Source organism: Balaenoptera borealis (assembly GCF_965194805.1).
Source record: "Balaenoptera borealis genome assembly, chromosome: 1".
NCBI classification, from domain to species: Eukaryota; Metazoa; Chordata; class Mammalia; order Artiodactyla; family Balaenopteridae; genus Balaenoptera; species Balaenoptera borealis.
The window spans coordinates 46,508,388-46,526,928 of NC_138860.1; the positions used below are offsets into that span (position 1 = coordinate 46,508,388).

Sequence of the window (18,541 nt, forward strand, 5' to 3'; positions counted from 1 at the left end):
GGGCTATGTACCAGATGAAGGAACAAGATAAAACCCCAGAAAAACACCTAAATAAAGTGGAGATAGGCAACCTTCCAGAAAAAGAATTCAGAATAATGATAGTGAAGATGATCCAGGACCGCAGAAAAAGAATGGAGGCAAAGATCGAGAAGATGCAAGAAATGTTTAACAAAGACCTAGAAGAATTAAAGAACAAACAAACAGAGATGAACAATACAATAACTGAAATGAAAACTACACTAGAAGGAATGAATAGCAGAATAACTGAGTCAGAAAAACGGATAAGTGACCTGGAAGACAGAATGGTGGAATTCACTGCTGCAGAATAGAATAAAAAAGAAAAAAATGAAAAGAAATGAAGACAGCCTAAGAGACCTCTGGGACAACATTAAATGCAACAACATTCGCATTATTGGGGTCCCAGAAGGAGAAGAGAGAGAAAAAGGACCAGAGAAAATATTTGAAGAGATTATAGTCAAAAACTTCCCTAACATGGGAAAGGAAATAGCCACCCAAGTCAAGGAAGCGCAGAGAGTCCCATACAGGATAAACCCAAGGAGAAACATGCCGAGACACATAGTAATCAAATTGGCAAAAATTAAAGACCAAAAAGAATTATTGAAAGCAGCAAGGTAAAAATGAAAAATAACATACAAGGGAACTCCCATAAGGTTAACAGCTGATTTCTCAGCAGAAACTCTACGAGCTAGAAGGGAGTGGCATGATATACTTAAAGTGATGAAAGGGAAGAACATACAACCAAGATTACTCTACCTGGCAAGGATCTCATTCAGATTCGATGGAGAAATCAAAAGCTTTACAGACAAGCAAAAGCTGAGAGAGTTCAGCACTACCAAACCAGCTCTACAACAAATGCTAAAGGAACTTCTCTTAGTGGGAAACACAAGAGAAGAAAAGGATCTACAAAAACAAACCCAAAACAATTAAGAAAATGGTCATAGGAACATACATATCGATAATTACCTTAAATGTGAATGGATTAAATGCTCCAACCAAAAGACACAGGCTTGCTGAATGGATACAAAAACAAGACCCATATATATGCTGTGTACAAGAGACCCACTTCAGACCTCGGGACACACACAGACTGAAAGTGAGGGGATGGAAAAAGATATTCCATGCAAATGGAAATCAAAAGAAAGCAGGAGGAGCTATACTCATATCAGATAAAATAGACTTTAAAATAAAGAATGTTACAAGAGACAAGGAAGGACACTACATAATGATCAAGGGATCAATCCAAGAAGAAGATATAACAATTATAAATATATATGCACCCAACATAGGAGCACCTCAATACATAAGGCAACTGCTAACAGCTATAAAAGAGGAAATCGACAGTAACACAATAATAGTGGGGGACTTTAACACCTCACTTACACCAATGGAGAGATCGTCCAAAATGAAAATAAATAAGGAAACAGAAGCTTTAAATGACACAATAGATTAGATAGATTTAATTGATATTTATAGGACATTCCATCCAAAAACAGCAGATTACACTTTCTTCTCAAGTGCGCACAGAATATTTTCCAGGATAGATCACATCTTGGGTCACAAATCAAGCCTCAGTAAATTTAAGAAAATTGAAATCCTATCAAGCATCTTTTCTGACCACAGCGTAATGAGATTAGAAATCAATTACAGGCAAAAAACGTAAAAAACACAAACACATGGAGGCTAAACAATACATTACTAAATAACCAAGAGATCACTGAAGAAATCAAAGAGGAAATCAAAAAATACCTGGAGACAAATGACGATGAAAACACGATGATCCAAAACCTATGGGATGCAGCAAAAGCAGTTCTAAGAGGGAAGTTTATAGCTATACAAGCCTACCTCAAGAAACAAGAAAAATCTCAAATAAACAATCTAACGTTACACCTAAAGGAACTAGAGAAAGAAGAACAAACAAAACTCAAAGTTAGCAGAAGGAAAGAGATCATAAAGATCAGAGCAGAAATAAATGAAATAGAAACAAAGAAAACAAGAGCAAAGATCAATAAAACTAAAAGCTGGTTCTTTGAGAAGGTAAACAAAATTGATAAACCATTAGCCAGACTCATCAAGAAAAAGAGGGAGAGGACTCAAAACAATAAAATTAGAAATGAAAAAGGAGAAGTTACAACAGACACCACAGAAATAAAAAGCATCCTAAGAGCGTATTATAAGCAACTCTATGCCAATAAAGTGAACAACCTGGAAGAAATGGACAAATTCTTAGAAAGGTATAACCTTCCAAGACTGAACCAGGAAGAAACAGAAAATATGAACAGACCAATCACAAGTAATGAAATTGAAACTGTGATTAAAGATCTTCCAACAAAGACAAGTCCAGGACCAGATGGCTTCATAGGTGAATTCTATCAAACATTTAGAGAAGAGCTAACACCCATCCTTCTCAAACTCTTCCAAAAGATTGCAGAGGAAGGAACAATCCCAAACTCATTCTATGAGGCCACCATCACCCTGATACTAAAACCAGACAAAGATACTACAAAACAAGAAAATTACAGACCAATATCACTCATGAATATAGATGCAAAAATCCTCAATAAAATACTAGCATACAGAATCCAACAACACATTAAAAGGATCATACACCACGATCAAGTGGGATTTATCCCAGGGATGCAAGGATTCTTCAATATACGCAAATCTTTCAATGTGATACACCATATTAACAAATTGAAGAATAAAAACCATATGATCATCTCAATAGATGCAGAAAAAACTTTTGACAAAATTCAACACCCATTTATGATAAAAACTCCCCAGAAAGTGGGCATAGAGGGAAACTACCTCAACATAATAAAGGCCATATACGGCAAATCCACAGCAAACATCATTCTCAGTGGAGAAAAACTGAAAGCATTTCCTCTAAGATCAGGAATGAGACAAGGATGTCCACTCTCACCACTATTATTCAACATACTTTTGGAAGTCCTAGCCACAGCAATCAGAGAAGAAAAAGAAATAAAAGGAATACAAATTGGAAAAGAAGAAGTAAAACTGTCACTGTTTGCAGATGACATGATACTATACTTAGAGAATCCTAAAAGTGCCACCAGAAAACTACTAGAGCTAATCAATGAATTTGGTAAAGTTGCAGGATACAAAATTAATGCACAGAAATCTCTTGCATCCCTATACACTAATGATGAAAAATCTGAAAGAGAAATTATGGAAACACTCCCATTTACCATTGCAACAAAAAGAATAAAATACCTAGGAATAAACCTACCTAGGGAAACAAAAGACCTGTATGCAGAAAACTATAAGACACTGATGAAAGAAATTAAAGATGATACCAACTAATGGAGAGATATACCATGTTCTTGGATTGGAAGAATCAATATTGTGAAAATGAGTATACTACCCAAAGCAATCTACGGATTCAATGCAATCCCTATCAAATTACCAGTGGCATTTTTTACAGAACTAGAACAAATCATCTTAAAATTTGTATGGAGACACAAAAGACCTCGAATAACCAAAGCAGTCTTGAGGGGAAAAAAACGGAGCTGGAGGAATCAGACTCCCTGACTTCAGACTACACTACAAAGCTACAGTAATCAAGACAATATGCTACTGGCACAAAAACAGAAACATAGATCAATGGAACAAGATAGAAAGCCCAGAGATAAACCCACGCACCTATGGTCAATTAATCTATGACAAAGGAGGCAAAGATAGACAATGGAGAAAAGACAGTCTCTTCAATAAGTGGTGCTGGGAAAACTGGACAGCTACATGTAAAAGAATGAAATTACAACACTCCCTAACACCATACACAAAAATAAACTCAAAATGGATTCAAGACCTAAATGTAAGACCGGACACTATAAAACTCTTAGAGGAAAACATAGGAAGAACACTCTTTGACATAAATCACAGCAAGATCTTTTTTGATCCACCTCCTAGAGAAATGGAAATAAAAACAAAAATAAACGATATAAAGCCTGAGGCGGCGGCGGCAGCGACGGCGTTGGAAGCTTGGACAGGCCGAGGAGGCCGCCGGAATCGGAGCTTGGAGTTTCTTTCGCTCCTGTCGTCCCTTCGTCTTCTCCTTGGCGGAGCCCTCGCGACGCGCCCGGCCCGGAGCCCAGTGGAACGGCCGCGCCGTGTGGACGAAAGGCTCTTGGTGCTCCAGCCAGGCATCAGGACCGTGCCTCTGAGGTGGGAGAGCCAACTTCAGGACACTGGTCCACAAGAGACCTCCCAGCTCCACGTAATACCAAACGGCAAAAATCTCTCAGAGATCTCCGTCTCAACATCAAGAGCCAGCTTCACTCAATGACCAGCAAGCTACAGTGCTGGACACCCTATGCCAAACAACTAGGAAGACAGGAACACAGCCCCATCCATTAGCAGAGAGGCTGTCTAAAATCATAATAAGGCCACAGACACCCCAAAATACACCACCAGACGTGGACGTGCCAACCAGAAAGACAAGATCCAGCCTCATCCACCAGAACTCAGGCACTAGTTCCCTCCACCAGGAAGCCTACACAACTCACTGAACCAACCTTACCCACTGGGGACAGATACCAAAAACAACGGGAACTACGAACCTGCAGCCTGTGAAAAGGAGACCCCAAACACAGTAAGATAAGCAAAATGAGAAGACAGAAAAACACACAGCAGATGAAGGAGCAGGGTCAAAACACACCAGACCTAACAAATGAAGAGGAAATAGGTAGTCTACCTGAAAAAGAATTCAGAATAATGATAGTAAGGATGATCCAAAATCTGGGAAATAGAATAGACAAAATGCAAGAAACATTTAACAAGGACATAGAAGAACTAAAGAGGAACCAAGCAACGATGAAAAACACAATAAATGAAATTAAAAATACTCTAGATGGGATCAATAGCAGAATAACTGAGGCAGAAGAAAGGATAAGTGACCTGGAAGATAAAATGGTGGAAATAACTACTGCAGAGCAGGATAAAGAAAAAAGAATGAAAAGAACTGAGGACAGTCTCAGAGACCTCTGGGACAACATTAAACGCACCAACATTCGAATTATAGGGGTCCCAGAAGAAGAAGAGAAAAAGAAAGGGACTGAGAAAATATTTGAAGAGATTATAGTTGAAAACTTCCCTAATATGGGAAAGGAAATAGTTAATCAAGTCCTGGAAGCACAGAGAGTCCCATACAGGATGAACCCAAGGAGAAACACGCCAAGACACATATTAATCAAACTGTCAAAAATTAAATATAAGGAAAACATATTAAAAGCAGCAAGGGAAAAACAACAAATAACACACAAGGGAATCCCCATAAGGTTAACAGCTGATCTTTCAGCAGAAACTCTGCAAGCCAGAAGGGAGTGGCAGGATATACTTAAAGTGACGAAGGAGAAAAACCTACAACCAAGATTACTCTACCCAGCAAGGATCTCATTCAGATGTGATGGAGAAATTAAAACCTTTACAGACAAGCAAAAGCTGAGAGAGTTCAGCACCACCAAACCAGCTTTACAACAAATGCTAAAGGAACTTCTCTAGGCAAGAAACACAAGAGAAGGAAAACACCTACAATAACAAACCCAAAACATTTAAGAAAATGGGAATAGGAACATACATATCGATAATTACCTTGAATGTAAATGGATTAAATGCTCCCACCAAAAGACACAGGTTGGCTGAATGGATACAAAAACAAGACCCATATATATGCTGTCTACAAGAGACCCACTTCAGACCTAGAGACACATACAGACTGAAAGTGAGGGGATGGAAAAAGATATTCCATGCAAATGGAAATCAAAAGAAAGCTGGAGTAGCAATTCTCATATCGGACAAAATAGACTTTAAAATAAAGAATATTACAAGAGACAAAGAAGGACACTATATAATGATCAAGGGATCGATCCAAGAGGAAGGTATAACAATTGTAAATACTTATGCACCCAACATAGGAGCACCTCATTACATAAGGCAAATACTAACAGCCATAAAAGGGGAAATCGACAGCAACACAATCATAGTAGGGGACTTTAACACCCCACTTTCACCAATGGACAGATCATCCAAAATGAAAATAAATAAGGAAAAACAAGCTTTAAATGATACATTAAACAAGATGGACTTAATTGATATTTATAGGACATTCCACCCAAAAACAACAGAATACACATTTTTCTCAAGTGCTCATGGAACATTCTCCAGGATAGATCATATCTTGGGTCACAAATCAAGCCTTGGTAAATTTAAGAAAACTGAAATCATATCAAGTATCTTTTCCGACCACAACGCTATGAGACTAGATATCAATTACAGGAAAAGATCTGTAAAAAATACAAACACATGGAAGCTACACAATACACTACTTAATAACGAAGTGATCACTGAAGAAATCAAAGGGGAAATCAAAAAATACCTAGAAACAAATGACAATGGAGATACGACGACCCAAAACCTATGGGACGCAGCAAAAGCAGTGCTAATAGGGAAGTTTATAGCAATACAAGCCTACATCAAGAAACAGGAAACATCTCAAATAAACAACCTAACCTTGCACCTAAAGCAGTTAGAGAAAGAAGAACAAAAAAACCCCAAAGCCAGCAGAAGGAAAGAAATCATAAAGATCAGGTCAGAAATAAATGAAAAAGAAATGAAGGAAACAATAGCAAAAATCAATGAAACTAAAAGCTGGTTCTTTGAGAAGATAAACAAAATTGATAAACCATTAGCCAGACTCATCAAGAGAAAAAGGGAGAAGACTCAAATCAATAGAATTAGAAATGAAAAAGGAGAAGTAACCACTGACACTGCAGAAATACAAAAGATCATGAGAGATTACTACAAGCAACTCTATGCCAATAAAATGGACAACCTGGAAGAAATGGACAGATTCTTAGAAATGCACAAACTGCCGAGACTGAACCAGGAAGAAATAGAAAATATGAACAGACCAATCACAAGCACTGAAATTGAAACTGTGATTAAAAACCTTCCAACAAACAAAAGCCCAGGACCAGATGGCGTCACAGGTGAATTCTATCAAACATTTAGAGAAGAGCTAACACCTATCCTTCTCAAACTCTTCCAAAATATAACAGAGGGAGGAACACTCCCAAACTCATTCTACGAGGCCACCATCACCCTGATACCAAAACCAGACAAAGACGTCACAAAGAAAGAAAACTATAGGCCAATATCACTGATGAACATAGATGCAAAAATCCTCAACAAAATACTAGCAAACAGAATCCAACAGCACATTAAAAGGATCATACACCATGATCAAGTGGGGTTTATCCCAGGAATGCAAGGATTCTTCAATATACGCAAATCAATCAATGTGATACACCATATTAACAAATTGAAGGAGAAAAACCATATGATCATCTCAATAGATGCAGAGAAAGCTTTTGACAAAATTCAACACCCATTTATGATAAAAGCCCTGCAGAAAGTAGGCATAGAAGGAACTTTCCTCAACATAATAAAGGCCATATATGACAAACCCACAGCCAACATTGTCCTCAATGGTGAAAAACTGAAACCATTTCCACTAAGATCAGGAACAAGACAAGGTTGCCCACTCTCACCACTATTATTCAACATAGTTTTGGAAGTGTTAGCCACAGCAATCAGAGAAGACAAAGAAATAAAAGGAATCCAAATCGGAAAAGAAGAAGTAAAGCTGTCACTATTTGCAGATGACATGATACTATACATAGAGAATCCTAAAGATGCTACCAGAAGACTCCTAGAGCTAATCAATGAATTTGGTAAAGTAGCAGGATACAAAATTAATGCACAGAAATCTCTTGCATTTCTATACACTAATGACGAAAAATCTGAAAGTGAAATTAAGTAAACACTCCCGTTTACCACTGCAACAAAAAGAATAAAATATCTAGGAATAAACCTACCTAAGGAGACAAAAGACCTGTATGCAGAAAATTATAAGACACTGATGAAAGAAATTAAAGATGATACAAATAGATGGAGAGATATACCATGTTCCTGGATTGGAAGAATCAACATTGTGAAAATGACTCTACTACCCAAAGCAATCTACAGATTCAATGCAATCCCTATCAAACTACCACTGGCATTTTTCACAGAACTAGAACAAAAAATTTCACAATTTGTATGGAAACACAAAAGACCCCGAATAGCCAAAGCAATCTTGAGAACAAAAAATGGAGCTGGGGGAATCAGGCTCCCTGACTTCTGACTATATTACAAAGCTACAGTAATCAAGACAGTTTGGTACTGGCACAAAAAACAGAAATATAGATCAATGGAACAGGATAGAAAGCCCAGAGATAAACCCACACACATATGGTCACCTTATCTTTGATAAAGGAGGCAAGCATATACAGTGGAGAAAAGACAGCCTCTTCAATAAGTGGTTCTGGGAAAATTGGACAGATACATGTAAAAGTATGAAATTAGAACACTCCCTGACACCATGCACAAAAATAAACTCAAAATGGATTAAAGACCTAAGTGTAAGGGCAGACACTATCAAACTCTTAGAGGAAAACATAGGCAGAACACTCTATGTCATACATCACAGCAAGATTCTTTTTGACCCAGCTCCCAGAGAAATGGAAATAAGAACACAAATAAACAAATGGGACCTAATGAAACGTAAAAGCTTTTGCACAGCAAAGGAAACCATAAACAAGACCAAGAGACAACCATCAGAATGGGAGAAAATATTTGCAAGTGAAGCAACTGACAAAGGATTAATCTCCAAGATTTACAAGCAGCTCATGCAGCTCAATAACAAAAAAATGAACAACCCAATCCAAAAATGGGCAGAAGACCTAAATAGACATTTCTCCAAAGAAGATATACAGATTGCCAACAGACACATGAAAGAATGCTCAACATCATTAATCATTAGAGAAATGCAAATCAAAACTACAATGAGATATCATCTCACACCGGTCAGAATGGCCATCATCAAAAAATCTACAAACAATAAATGCTGGAGAGGGTGTGGAGGAAAGGGAACACTCTTGCACTGTTGGTGGGAATGTAAATTGATACAGCCACTATGGCGAACAGTATGGAGGTTCCTTAAAAAACTACAAATAGAACTACCATATTACCGAGCAATCCCACTACTGGGCATATACCCTGAGAAAACCAGAGTTCAAAAAGAGTCATGTACCAAAATGTTCATTGCAGCTCTATTTACAATAGGCAGGACATGGAAGCAACCTAAATGTCCATCGACAGATGAATGGATAAAGAAGATGTGGCACATATATACAATGGAATATTACTCAGCCATAAAAAGAAATGAAATGGAGGTATTTGTAGTGAGGTGGATGGAGTTAGAGTCTGTCATACAGAGTGAAGTAAGTCAGAAAGAGAAAAACAAATACAGTATGCTAACACATATATACGGAATCTAAGGAAAAAAAAAAAAAGGCCATGAAGAACCTAGTGGCAAGACGGGAATAAAGACACAGACCTACTAGAGAATGGACTTGAGGATATGGGGAGGGGGTGGGGTGAGATGTGACAGGGTGAGAGAGTGTCATGGACATATATACACTACCAAATGTTAAATAGATAGCTAGTGGGAAGCAGCCGCATAGCACAGGGAGATCAGCTCGGTGCTTTGTGACCACCTAGAGGGGTGGGATGGGGAGGGTGGGAGGGAGGGAGATGCAAGAGGGAAGAGATATGGGAACATATTGTATATGTATAACTGATTCACTTTGTTATAAAGCAGAAGCTAACACACCATTGTAAGGCAATTATACTTCAATAAAGATGTTTAAAAAAAAAACAAAAAGACAGAAATAAACAGATGGGACCTAATGAAACTTCAAAGCTTTTGCACAGCAAAGGAAACCACAATCAAGATGAAAAGACAACCCTCAGAATGGGAGAAAATATTCGCCAATGAATAAACAAAGGATTAATCTCCAAAATATATAAACAGCTTATGCAGCTCAATATTAAAGAAACAAACAGCCCAATCCAAAAATGGGCAGAAGACCTAAATAGACATTTCTCCAAAGAAGACATACAGATGGCCAAGAAGCACATGAAAAGATGCTCAACATCACTAATCATTAGAGAAATACAAATCAAAACTACAATGAGGTATCACCTCACACCAGTTAGAATGGGCATCATCAGATAATCTACAAACAACAAATGCTGGAGAGGGTGCAGAGAAAAGGGAACCCTCTTGCACTCTTGGTGGGAATGTAAATTGATACAGCCACTATGGAGAACAGTATGGAGGTTCCTTAAAAAACTAAAAATAGAATTACCATATGATCCAGCAATCCCACTACTGGGCATATACCCAGAGAAAACCGTAATTCAAAAAGACACATGCACCCCAATGTTCATTGCAGCACTATTTACAATAGCCAGGTCATGGAAACAACCTAAATGCCCATCGACAGACGAATGGATAAAGAAGTTGTGGTACATATATACAATGGAATATTACTCAGCCATAAAAAGGAACGAAACTGAGTCATTTGTTGAGACATGGATGGATGTAGAGACTGTCATACAGAGTTAAGTAAGTCAGAAAGAGAAAAACAAATATTGTATATTAACACATGTATGTGGAACCTAGAAAAATGGTACAGATGAACTGGTTTGCAGGGCAGAAGTTGAGACACAGATGTAGAGAACAAACGTATGGACACCACAGGGGGAAAACCGTGGTGGGGTGGGGATGGTGGTGTGCTGAATTGGGCGATTGGGATTGACATGTATACACTGATGTGTATAAACTTGATGACTAATAAGAACCTGCAGTATAAAAAAACAAACAAAAAAAAAACTAATACTAAACTTTCTTTGGGTTATTTGTATGGAAATATGTTAATATAAATGTTTCAGACATTATATGAAATTTCTAAAAATCTTATATGTTCTGGTATAATGTTATAAGTCATAATTCTAGTTATTACTTTAAAATGTATATCTCAGAAATAACTAAATTTCCTTGTCAATTGCATTGTTATGAACTTTCATCAAATCTTTAACCGTGGTCATTTTTAAGTCTTTTGTCATTTACAGACAGTTGTGGGTGTACTCTGATGCTTTTGCAAATATGTTCCTATAAGGGTTTCATCTTCAAGGAATTCATGGAAAAGACTCTGACAAGTACAGGTTTCTGGTAACTGACTATACTGCTGAACTGAATGGATAAGCATTTTCAGAACTCTAATGGAAAACTGATGAATTCATAAAAGTGCTAACGAAAGATCAAGATGAAAAAAATAATTACATGGAACTGAGTGAACTGATGAGGATGATTATAATATTTGTGACTTTCTGTTTGAATAAAAAAAAAAATCCCACAAGGACTCAGAGGCAAAAAATATACAAATCAGTTTTCACTGCAAAGTAAAGGCGCTGTTACAGTGGAGGATTACTGGACTGAATGTCAATATTATGACGTAGTATGAGTGTGTTTCGTGTTTGGTAACTGCAATCATTGTTGCTTTTGTTGTGGTCATCCATTTACAATGCTTGGCGTCAGTCTATTTATCTCTTGTAAAAATAAAATACAGTGTGTGTGTGTGAGTTGTGAAAAAAAAATAAAAGAAACAAGCTATAATGTTATAAATCACACTGAGAATTATAAGTTAAGGATGTTTTCAACAAGATGATGTATCTCCAGGTTTTTCTAATTTGGAAGAACCAAATTCAATTTTTGGCCAAGGTGCCAAAAAGTTAGGACAGGGTAGGTTATGCTGCAGTAAAAAACAACCCCTGATATCAGTAGTTTAATCATATACAAGTTTATGTCTTACACCTGCTACATGTCCAGTACAGGCTGGCAGGAGAGCTCTGCTCATCCTAATCACTCAGGGACTCAGGCCAGTGGAGGCCACATGTCTACATGTGCTCTCATAATCACCATGGCAGGGGAGGGGAGGATAGAGTTGAGTAAGGTTAAGTGCTCATATTTACTCAGCCAAAGCATGTCACAGGACCACACTAGTCAAGAGACTGGAGAAAGTACAATCCTACTACATGCTTAGAAGGAGCCGAACTGGAATATTTACAAATAGCCCTAATGATGACCATAATGCTAATTTTTAAAAAAAGTATATTTTCTTAATCAAGAACTACCTAACATTAACCATTGTGATCTTCCTTTCTGAACAGTCTCATGTGTAAATCCATCAAGTATCTTATTTGCACTAAACATGGAAAACACTTAATTATTGAAAGTTTAAATTGGGCCAAAATGCCACGTAGAGTTTAGATTTCAAAACAAAGCTGAAACTAGTTGGTTAGCTGACATTAATAAATTATGTTAAATGCCACCTGGACACAGTAAGACAGAATAGAGACAAAAATCTGTGGTTTATTCCCCACTCAGAAAACTGCACCGACACCCACACCTACACACCTCTTGATTTTTCCATTTTTCACTTCTCCTCTCTAACCATCAAATAAAACAAAACACATAGGAATGTGAATCATAATCATTGTGATCCATAATAAGAAGATCAAAGATTTTAAGAATCCAACTATCAATGGATTATGGTCCCTAAAAGATTGCATTTAAGAGCTGACTAGCCCATAGTAAACATGCTTTATGTTAGATTTTTCTGGTAGGTAAAAACACAGGCAGAAAAATCAGAATCAAAGTTAACAAAATATTAGAACAAAGAACTGTATCATCCATCATGCCTTTAATATTTTAACAAATAAAAAGCCATCATTTGTGCAGAATTGCTAAACTTTTCCTGTGGTAAACCAAAATCTTGCAGGTTTTCCTAAGTTGAGAAACTGTAAATGTCAAAGCAAAAAACAAAAACTTAAATGATCCAGTTTTTCCTACGGGCATGATCTTTTTTCTTGCATTCACTGTGCTAAGCCAGCCCAAAATCAGACTCCAGCCTTCCTGATCTAGCTGGACATACCCACAACTCTCTTTAATTCCAAATATGTCAGTGTCCAGAAAATCTGGTGTATTAATTTCCTATTGCTGCTATAGAAAATGAACACAAATTAGTGGCTTAAAAGAGCACAAATTTATGATCTTACAATTCTGGAGGGCAAGAGTCTAAAAACAGTTCACAGAGCTGCCTTTCTTCTGAGGCTCTAGGAAACAACCTCTTTCCTTTCCTTTTCCAGCTACTAGACTTCACCTACATTCCTTGGCTCATGGTCCCTTCCTCCATCTTCAAAGCAGCAGTGAAGCATCGTCTCTCCTCTATGACCTCTGCTTCTTACACCTTCTTTTTCTAACTCTGATACTCCTGCCTTACTCTTATAAGGATCCTTGTGATTATATTGGGCCTACTCAAATAATTCAAAATAATTTTTCCAGGTCAAGATCCTTAATTTAATCTCTTTTCCCATGAAGGTAATATATTTACAGGTTCCATGGATTAGGATGTAGACATCTTTGTGGGGAGGTGTTATGCAGCCTACCACTGTCTCCCGTGGCCCCAAAGATTCATACCCATCCCATATGCAAAATACATTCACTCCATCCCTAGGTACCTAAGTCTCAGCCCATTACAGTATCAACTCAAGTCTCAACTTGAGCAACTGCAAATATCTGAGAAAAAACTCCAAATGCAAAATGATAATATAAGAATAGAAAAGACTTGAGGTTAATTGAGTGTATACAGGAGACGGAAGAGGAAAAGTATAGTGAAAGATGACAGCCAGATTTTTGGCTTAGCTGACAGTAGGAAATGGTGGTGACTAAATGGGAAATAAAGGAGGTTTAGGGTTACTGATTAAAAGGGTGAAATATGGATATAAACAAGTGCTTTTACTTTCTTGCTACAAATGCATAATGGGTGGGTTGACATTTCAAGTAAAGGTATCTTTTTGGGCAAGCAACAGAAAGCTGACACGTCTGTTAATGCAGAAATGGTCTGGGCAGTGGTGCATTTTTCTAGAAGGGAATGAAACTGAAGCTTGAGGGCCTGTTCCTAGATGTCCTAAAGAATCAGAATAAATTAGGAGACAATGCTGTCTTTCTGAATGGGTATATATTAGAATGCAATTATTTTTTAGATAAATCCTTTACTTATTACACATAGTCTATCCATGTGGATCCTAACCGACATTCATGTAGGAGCAAGGCAGGTGAGAGCGGGGTCACATCTGTGTCAGAGGGATGGCAGAGAAGCACTACAGACGGACAGAACACCTGTCTGAAGGCCCAGAATTTACTGGCTTACTTCACAGGAGTGAATCTGACCTCAGACCGAAAGGGATCTAGGTGGTCAAGCAATGCTCCCTCTCTCCCTGGCTCTCATCTTTGCTTATCACCTTGGTTTCATTTTTCAAGACCCTATGGCACTCTGTAATGACCTATATGAGAAAAGAATCTAAAAAAGAGTAGATATATGTATATGTATACCTGATTCACTTTGCTGTACGGCAGAAACTAACACAGCATTGTAAATCAACTATACTCCAATAAAAATTAAAAACAAGAAAGACCCTATGGCAACCCCAGATTCAATCCTTCCAACTCTGTGACCCAACAGGCAAGAGGGACCCCTGTTAGCTCCAGTTACAAGGATCCCAAGGAAACACTGCTGAGCCTGTCTTTCATCAGGTGCCGATCACTAGGAAAGCGGGGTGGGGTCTCTTAGCAGGAGTCACGGGGCTTGCTGGGGGAAGAGAAGCAATAGAGACCACAACATCTTTTACCCTTCTGCCTATGACCTCTTTGTATGAATTCCTTTTCTATTATTATACATATTTATAAAATATAGAAATTCTCTGTTGCATGTATTATGATTTTTTTAAAGTATGCTTAAAAAAATCTTTTTATGTTTTCACATACAGGTGTTTTAAGTTTCCGATTGGTGGAAAAGAACTGATTTCTCTTTTTCATTTATCATCTCTTCCTTCACTTCTATGATGAATCCTGGCTAATTCTAAATTTAGCTCCCAGCCCGTACACTCTCTGCTTTACCCTTCTGTAACCTCTTCCCACCAGAAGTCAGAGGAAATGAGGGGAAGTCGTTGTTTTCAACAGTACCCCCAGGCTGTCTTGCTACTGCAAGCATTAGTTCTGCCATGGTATGATTATTTTACAATGTGGACACAGTCACTAGATTTTTAGACAGACTTGACTGTCAATAATCAAAGCTGGTGTTGTTCCATTATTGACGTACTTTTAGCCCAGAGCTAGGAAAAGAATGATTGGTTGCAGCTAGCATCTGGATTGAAAAAGCTCTTTAAAATTGAAATATGGTACTTAGAGCAATAAAGAGTAATAAGCACGTCCTTTTTTTTTTTTTTTCTCCTTCTGGAGAAACGTGCTGCTAGAAATATCTTCATTCTAAATGTCACAAATAGAATTGATCCTGAGATGCTTTAAAGGAGTGTGTTTGACCATGACTGTCTTTATTTGCTTATCTTCTCAGTCTTTTGGAAGCTTTCTAGAGAAGCTCTCATTTTGATCTTTCTCCACATTTGCCCTCAACTTGGGCGTCCATTCCCATCAGACATCAGAGCTGAGCACTTGCTATTGATGTGGGACCATGATGCGACTGGGTCCCCTTTGGCAGCCTGCCACCAAGCGGGGGAGACAAGGTAAGAAGAAGTGACCTATGTCCCCAGCTGCTGTCATTTCTTATCTCTCTGAGGTTCTTTAATTAGGAGGCTTTCAAATTAGGGTTTATTAATGGTGCAATAAGCCTTAGTTTACTAAGTCTACCTTATGTAAAATGGTTTCTGAGTGTTCGATCTATTTTCTACATTCTTCTTACTCTCTAGATCCTCCTAGGCAAATAAGTCTTTAAAAAAAAAAAATTTTTTTTTTTTTTTTTTTGGCCGCGCCGCATGCGGGATCTTAGTTCCCCAACCAGGGATCGAACTCGCGCCCCTTGCAGTGGAAGCGCAGAGTCTTAACCCCTGGACTACCAGGGAAGTCCCACAAATAAGTCTTAAGAGCCAGTTTGCTTGTTCCCTCATTCTTTGCCTCTTATTTAGGTGAAAATCTTTTCCTATCTGAGTATTAGGGAAAAAAAGGTAACTGGCAACGGGAGAAAAATATGTTAAAATACATGTTTAAGAGCTTTAACGAACAACACAGGCCTAAATACAAGGTGATCCCCGTTTTTCCAAATAAAATATCCTCAGAAATGTGTCTTGGAAGCTTAAATTTATAATCTTTTAGGTATGTGGTTGGAACCTTCAGGTGACTAACTGTAATATATAATTTATTAATTCGGCTACACATAATATGTAAAATCACATACTGTGTAAAAAATCATATTAATTTAGAAATACTACTTTTTTCACACTAATATCTATCTCAGGAATTAATTTAAACTTTTCAGGTGCATCAGACATCGGTGCTTTCACAATCAGAGTCACTAACTTTTTGAGTCTTCTAATGTTTCCATCTTCTCTTCTAATTTGTTTGAAATAAAATGCATTTTGAATTTTTGTATGCTGTGGCCTTGGAAATTTAATTCCAAGCCATAAATAAACATTTAGGAGTGGTGACCTCCACATTGCTCACCACTTATTGCATGGTTCTTTCAAAATAACTGTTAAAAGGTTGTTTACAATGACACAGTGATTTTTTCCTCACTTAGAAGCAAAACTGATTCTGTCAGAAGATCTCTAAAAGCATCTAAAGTGATCCCTAACTAATAAAGTGTTTTAGGCTAATATGTCTCTCTCAGACTTCGTGTTTAAAACAAGAGCCCTGTACCACGTGACTCAAATACAGGGTGGCATCACTTTTCTGAAGGATAATTTAAAAAACAAAACAAACAACCCTGTTTGTATCCTGGCATATACCACAGCACTGTGGAAACACCACGTGAAGGCGATTTAAAGGATATCTTTTACCAAAATCCAAGGTTTCCTGCATTAAAGACTTTATGGGATACTGACATAAAATCTCAAATGTGAACAGATATTTTATAAGTTGCCCAAGGTCAGAGAGTTATTGGCTGAAAGGGGATAAGAACTCTGCAGATACATCTTTCAATAAGTATTTCACATTCTTAAAAAAGCCAAATCTATATGAATTAAAGAGGGTGGGAGTAAGAGTAGCTCACGCAATCTCAAACTTCCCCTTTATGTTCTAATACCTAAAGATGAGACACAGGCCTGGAAGGCACATACAATTTTAAAGACACAGGCAAGAATCCTGGCAATCCTCCCACGGCCATGACTGAGAAAACAGCATCTGCACCTCCCAGACCAAAGCAAGTCAAGGCCAGGCAAGTAACAAGAAGGGATAGAGGCCCTGAGTAAACAAGAGGGAATAAAGGGAGCAGGTACAACTGGTAACAACAGTCATCAGTGAGTGCCTGTCCAAAGGCATTCAAATTTAAATTTTTAAAAATGGTTATTTATGCTGGCCAAATAATACACATATCCAGTGGTATGCTGGAGCTGGCTCTTACTAGGGAGTGCCAACTGTTAAATATTGAGGAATTCTGTGAGTGAACTGCTGGTGGTTTGAAATCAGCCTTTGTGGGAGTATTTACACTATGGAAATTCACAAATGGTATAAATCAGGACTTTTTTCACCCAGAGACCTGGTTTACCAGCACTGTGTATGTGTATGCATGTGTGTGTGTATGCGTGTGTGTGTGTGTGTGTGTGTGTGTGTGTGTGTGTGTGTGTGTGTGTATTTTTCCCCCTGAAATAAATACACTTTATATCTGGTCAAGAGGAAACCACAATCCAGGGGAATGTTTTAGATGGACCAGACTGGAATGTCATCATGCTGCTTTTTAAAAATTGGGTTAAGAGGACGTAAAGTCTTGGCTTTCCTAGGACAATGCCATGGCCCTCTCCACAGCATACAACCTCTTCCTGCACTGATGGCAGTGAGATCCTTCTCACTGAGAGCTTAACATATGTCATTTCACTCTAAATACCTTTGAAATATTTTCACCATAAACCTTTTGGGTACCAACAGTAATACATGTCAGCTGTTACTCTCTTAATTATAATACTGATCATGGCATGTAAGACCTTCTACAAAAATGCACAGCAAACTAGAGTAGTCAAATTCATGGAGACAGAAAGCATCCGTTTGTTGCCAGGGGCTAGGGGGAGGGCAGAATGGGGAGTTAAGTGTTTAACGGGTACAGAGTTTCGGTTTTGCGAGATGAAAGAAGTTCTGGAAATAGATGATGGTGATGGTTGCACAAAAATGTGACTGTATTTAATGCCACTGAACTGTCCACTTAAAAATGCTTAAAATAGCAAACTTTAAGTTAAGTATCTTTTACCCAATTGAAAAAATTGCACAGCCAAGTTTGGAGGGAGTTCTCACCTCCAGCCACCCCCAAACTTCTTTAAAAGATTTTCCTGTTTGCTTCATCAAATCTATTTTATGTTCTCTCCTTATTTTTATACACTTTAAAATCAACATTAAACAGAAAACAGATTTATGTACAAAGATCTGTTAAAATATTTCCTTGTACGTCTATATAGTCTGCAATCTCAAAGGGCAATTGGTATGTCACATAATCCACTGAAAAACAATGATCTGCAAGTTTGGCCGCACTGGGAAAAACTACACATCCTATAGAAGTTC

General features: G+C 37.8%; 1 protein-coding gene and 1 long non-coding RNA gene across 5 annotated transcripts in view; one reads left to right on the plus strand and one right to left on the minus strand.

Annotated features, from left to right (window-relative positions):
* Window positions 1-18,541, minus strand: part of LOC309633416 (uncharacterized protein C1orf21) — a 227,737-nt gene that overhangs the window by 37,151 nt on the left and 172,045 nt on the right. The window lies entirely within an intron of this gene.
* LOC309633537 overlaps window positions 13,583-18,541 on the plus strand; it is a 41,251-nt gene continuing 36,292 nt past the window's right edge. For 2 of the 3 annotated variants that reach the window (XR_014247597.1, XR_014247598.1), the window contains exon 1: window positions 13,583-15,564. This is a non-coding gene — a long non-coding RNA (uncharacterized lncRNA). Of the gene's footprint in view, window positions 15,565-16,313; window positions 16,900-18,541 lie in introns of those variants that run through there. The other variant, XR_014247599.1, reaches the window with a different exon arrangement.